We start from the raw sequence: 6,201 nt of genomic DNA, 5'->3' as shown, positions 1-6,201 counted from the left end.
GTTGCAGATACGTGCCTAGAAACTTTTCTAGTTCTTTTATTGATCCCACATCACAGGATATTGTATTCATATTATATTTAAATTTTAGGGGAATGTATTCATTTATTCGGTTGTAAAATTAAGTGTTTTCTACTTTTTCATATCTTTTTTATATAATTAATATTTTAATAATTTAATTGTTAAAATATTAGTATGATGAAATGAGGGAAGATAATCTTAAGTTTTATCTCGTGGATCCTTGTCCATTTTGTAAATATACTTGGAAGATCTCACTATATTAGAAACATTGCAGTGGAGTTTACAACCGTACTACCATATATCTGAAAAGGGCAACTGCCCAGCAAAGCAAAGATATGGATTCCATCGAAATACCAAGTTCTTCTATAATCTCACAAATAGAAGCGAAGGATTTTATATGAATCGCTTCTACAATTTTAGTATTACATAAGAAAATGGACTTCCAGATGCAATAAAGAAATATTTACTAGCAACTAAAAACCCTAAATGAATCAAATAAGAGGCTAGTAATGAAACACCCAGAGAAGCAGAATTTGCAAAATTACCATACCTTTCATATGAAACCCTTGGCACAAGAGAATTTGGAGTTAAATGCTTGGGTAATTGGCTGCGAAAACCGGATTGCGGTCTTTAAACTGTACAAGAGATGCCGCAGAAAAGGGCGAGTAATGTATTCAACCACTAAGAAGTAGCCTTCGAGGGTCGAGTTGTTCACTATAGTAACTGGAAGGAACAGCTGAAATCTCCTGCCTTCCTTTCCACTCTTCCCCAGGTTTCAAGGTAATGGGCTCCTCCACACAAGCAGCCTCTACACACAGCATATGCATGTACTCATTATCACCAAAATCCGCCATTGCCTTTGCTTTCTTATCCCACGGATTCCACACCACTGAAAATCAATCATTAACTTACACATCTAACCATGATTTACATACATGCTTACCTGATTATGTAACACTAACAAGGAAAAGGAAAAATATTCTAAAGCATCTTATGTATAAACATATACATATTTCCAAAACATCTTATATACACGGTTTAAACTCTTCCCACTTTAAAACATATTACAACTAATTAGTGAGCCAAAGAACCTTAGGAGTACTTATCCTCTAAACACTCTTTTTGTTCTCGTAAACAGAAATTTCTCCCATCATCTCAACAATGATGTTTCAGAAGGAAAATTTTCACCAGGAAAAAGAAAACGGAACAAGTAATCATATGCTTAAAACTGCACCTTAAATTTGGTTTGACAATAATCTTTCGTACTATTTCCTCCAATTGATTCATATATTTTAGCTTGCATTCTCCTGCTATCTTTCTTCTCTGGTTTATAATATAAAGCACACTCTACATTTAAGACGACGACGAAAAATGAAATCTTCGTAACCTAAATTGAATGCAAACTTAACGAATCATCACATGATATATTAAGCAAAACGGTAGCACGAATCAATCATCATTCATTATGCAAATCGATAAATACAATAATAAAAAAAAAACTGAAAAGATCACACAAAACTCCTCAAAGAAACGGCAATGCAGTTAACATTTTAACACAGAATGAAGATTCCGAACAAAAACAACAATTATATAGATGGAAAAAGGAAAAGGAGAATAAGAGGCAAAAGAGAGTAGGGAGAAAGAGAAAGAAAGCGAAAACCTCAGCAGAGCAACGGCGAATCTCCCTTAAGATGACCTTATCGAGGCCATTGACGCCTTTACAGTGCTCCACATGCACCTTCTCTGAAGACATCTACGGAATTCTTCAATTTCTTCCTTGAGAGATCAATCGTTGTTTCAAAAGATATATAAAAATAAATATATAAGGAGCGAGCGAGAGAGACAAGAGGAGGGACCTACTAATTAAGGAAATATCTGATCACTATCAAAATCCTTTTCTCATTTTCTCCTACTACATCTACACCTAAACGAGTTTTTTTTTTTTCCAACCCACTCATTAATTTTGTACCTGTAGTATAAACTCCACGTCAGATAAAAAATAATGAAATATTTGTATTAATATATTACTGAAAATTCTTGGACATGAAGGTATATTTTTTTCTCCGCTATTTTTATTAACTTCAAAAAAATTTACTGAAGTAGAAAATATTTTATTTTTTATAATTAAGTTATTGTTTATATTAATAAAACCTTTAAAAGTTGGTGATTATCTTTTTCAACAACACTTACTGATAAAAGATAATTGGTTAGAGTCAAAGATGCTTTGAAAGTATTCAGTAAAATGGAATAGACAAACATGTTAAGGTCTAGTTTTTCATTGCATTTGGGGTTTCAAATATGCTTTTTTTAATGAGAAGCAACGAAGAACATTTGAATTTATGGATTAAAAAATTACGGTGAAAAAGTTGTTTTTCACCCAAATACTAAAGTTGAGATTTAATTGCGTTTAAATTTTGACTTTTTCATTGAGGATTATCACAACTTATTTATATTAAGAGTAATCTATAAAAATAGTCACTTTTATTTACTTCAGGTCATATTTTAGTTACTTATGTTTGAAATGTTACGTTTTAGTCACTTATGTTATTATTTTGTTACGGAGTGATCACTCTACCGTTAAGTTCCGTTATCTCTCTAACGGTAATCTTACGTGATAATCCAACTAGATTTTAAGTGCCAACTTGGATTTCTAAATGGGATAAAAATAGATTTTTAATTAAAAATTTAATTAATTAAAATTTTTAAAGCTAAACCTTAACTAAAAAAACTGTTCGTATCCTCTTTTTAATTTTCCTTCCATCTCTTCTTTTTTTCAATGGTTTTTTTTCTCATTTGACTGGAAAAACTATTATTAATATCAAAATAGTTGAAATTCAATTGACTGCTTCATAAAGATGGATTCAATGGAAGGTTCAAGTATGTCTTCTTTGTATTCCTCTATCTCTTTTATTCAGTACTGAAAAATAAAAGATTAGATTTTTTATTGTTTAATGAAAACCCTAAATTAAAATTCTTGATATTTTCTTCTACTTTTTGAAATTGTTTGTAAACATGTATTTTATTTTGCGTCAATAAACATCCCATAAAATGCAACCAGAAACATGTTTCATTCAAGCTAATTTTAAAATTTTCAGAAAAGGGCTGTTACTTTCACTGTTCTTGTTCCTAATTATTATATTTTCTAGTTCTTTCATAGTTCTTAAATAATTGGTTTCTCAATCAAATTTTTTTTATCAGAATCAACTTGTATGTTCACAATCTCTTTGTGGGTATTTCAGATTATTCTTTCTTATTTCTGATTTCAATTATTTTGATCTTAATAATAGTTTTTCCAGTCAAATGAAAAAAAAACTCATTGAAAAAAATAAGAGACAGAAGAAAAATTAAAAAAAGGAGATGAACAGTTTTTTTAGCTAAGGTTTGGGTTTGAAAATTTTAATTAATTAAATTTTTTTAATTAAAAATTTATTTTCATCCCATTTAGAAATCTAAGTTGGCACCTAAAACCTAGTTATACTGCCACCTACAATTACCGTTAGAGAGATAACGGAACTTAACGGTAAAATGATCACTTCGTAACAAAATAATAGCATAAGTGACTAAAACATAACATTTTAAACATAAGTGACTAAAATGTAACCTGAAGCAAACAAAAGTGACTATTTTTGTAGATTACCCTTATATTAATCATTTAAAAAACATATAAGAATTAGATTAATTTATATTTTATGTATTATTAATTAAATTATTTAAATATTTCATGTATAATTATATTAAATTATTTAAATATAATTTATTATATTTCATTTTTTAAAATATGTAATGTATCATTGATTTTACAAATAATTTATGTTAATTACTTAAAAAGTTTTTAAAATATATACTTCATGTATCATTATATTAAATTGTTTAAGTATTATATATTTTAACTAATTTTTAACTTTCCACTATCATGTTCAAAAAGGACATCTTAATAAAAAAAAGTATCTACATCTTTTAAGGGCCTTGTCCCCTTAAACTTTTCCAATTTTAGGTCATCCATCTGACAATTCATTGTCACACCTAAAACTCTTTTACCCATAGTAGCTTTACAAACAACTAGTTTTCCCTTGAGCTTTTCAATTTGTTCATTCAAAGTCATCATTGTTTGAGAATGCTCAAAGACCAATCATGAGATCATTGTAATAATATACTAATTTTACCTTATTTGTTAATATAAGACATTGCCATTGTTATTTCAATTTTTTTTCCTGTGTGTAAATAAATTGATTAATAATAAAATCCTAAGAATAATATGATTCTTAAAAAGTCTTTAGTCAAGTATTATTGTGGGTTTAGACAATAATAATGCATTGAGACTAATGTGTAGTTGATTGATGACAGTGTTGTCATTGGCATAAGGATGTCAAAATTAATACATGAGTATGTGTTAGAGAACAACATACTGGGTCTCCCTATATTTGGCCTTTATAACTCGCTGCTCGCTTTGGAAACAGTGTCGCCAAACTACAGTATGTCTCTCGTACAACAGAGGCTATCAGCAAATGATGTGTTCCCTTTAGAATAGAATTTATGCATTCAACCATATCGTAGGCCACCGTCGTATGCTTGTGTCTACCGATCGAAAGATATGTTGTAGAGGTAGTGTAACGCCCCCACGCCCGAGACCGTCGCCGGAGTCGAGTATGAGGTGTTAGTAAGCTTAATTTAACATATTTAGAACTTTGGATTATTTATTTCTACATTCACAGCTTTTAAGCTACTTACATCACAGTCACAAGAAAAATCATATCTCGAGTTACAAAACTCGAAATCAAGATCCGTAAATTTTCCCTAAATCTAGACTCATATACCTATCTACTAATTTTTTTCTAGAATTTTTGGTTGGGCCAATTAGTACAGTTTATTAGTTAAAATTACCTCTGTTTCAGGACTTGACTGGTCTAACCTCTGTTTACTACGAACCACATTTCTCTCTGTAGAAAATCCATATGACTATTAGGTTTATTTCTCCTGAAACTAGACTCAATAAGGATTCTGAGAATATAAAATACACTACCTAGTTATATCTTTACAATTTATGGTGAATTTCTAAAGTTGGAACAGGGGATTCAGAAACTGCTATGACCCTGTTTCACTAAAATTCAAATATCTTGTAACATATAATTCCTTTACCTGTTTAATTTGTTTCATGTGAAACTAGACATAATAAGATTCAATTTGATATGTAGTCCATCACCAAGTTCAATTTCTATGATTTTTAGTAAATTTTTAAACTCGCGTCAGTGTTGCTGCAGTATTCTGTTTATGGCAAATTTCATCCCTTTTATGAGTTTTTATGCACTAAGTATCTTAATAATTTTCCTTAACATCAAATATAATCTAAACTAACTATTTTCATAATTTATCATTATCAAGCATTTCCTCAACCATTCCATCACCATACCATAAGATCATTTACACAAAAAAGGTATATTGCTATACATGCCATACTTAAATTTACAAGCCATTACCAAAAGTCTTCCGGATAGTGTGACTGAGCCTTCGACCTATCCCGACTCCTGAGCTGGCTTGTCCAAAACTACAATGAGTAAGAAGGAGAGAGTAAGCATAAATGCTTAGTAAGTTCATATGCAAATAATAAGTAACATAACAAACAGTCATACCAATCAACATTAGCATGTATCACTAAAACACATATCACATTTTTAATCATTTTTCATCATCTTATTACCTTATCGTGGTTGTATCAATACTCAACCCGAGGGTTAAATACATACCTGTCCAAAATATCCATTTCACATCACTTACCAATACGTCTCTTTACATCTCGAATATTCCTCCATTTGAGTAGAACTTTACCCGTTGAACACATCGGAATATAATTTGGATACATGGATAACTTGCACATAAGTGCCATATATGCAATCAAGCAATCATGTAACCCGCCCATAAGCGAACTCGGACTCAACTCAACGAGCTCGGGCGTTCGCATCCATAAGTGAACTCGGACTCAACTCAACGAGTTCGGATGCCTAGTTACATCTCACGAACTCGGACTCAACTCAACGAGTTCGGACATTCGCATCCATAAGTGAACTCGGACTCAACTCAACGAGTTCGGATGCTCAACCATCCTAGTGACATGTCACTTGTATCCTAATCTATTCCTAAGGTTCAAATGGGCTTTTTCCTCGAACACTTATCCTTGCCGTCTTCCGT

General features: G+C 31.0%; 1 long non-coding RNA gene across 1 annotated transcript; it reads right to left on the bottom strand.

Moving 5' to 3' along the window:
• Positions 1-358: 358 nt before the first annotated feature.
• LOC107963064 (uncharacterized) lies at positions 359-1,880 on the bottom strand. Its single transcript, XR_005928613.1, has 2 exons — positions 1,679-1,880; positions 359-907 (listed from the first exon to the last, which is right to left on the bottom strand). It is a non-coding gene; the product is annotated as an uncharacterized lncRNA (long non-coding RNA).
• Between the last annotated feature and the right edge of the window lie 4,321 nt (positions 1,881-6,201).

This window comes from Gossypium hirsutum, chromosome A06 (genome assembly GCF_007990345.1).
Source record: "Gossypium hirsutum isolate 1008001.06 chromosome A06, Gossypium_hirsutum_v2.1, whole genome shotgun sequence".
In the NCBI taxonomy this organism is placed as follows: Eukaryota; Viridiplantae; Streptophyta; class Magnoliopsida; order Malvales; family Malvaceae; genus Gossypium; species Gossypium hirsutum.
Note: the sequence above shows the minus strand (reverse complement) of the source record. Positions and strands in the feature narration are given on the sequence as shown.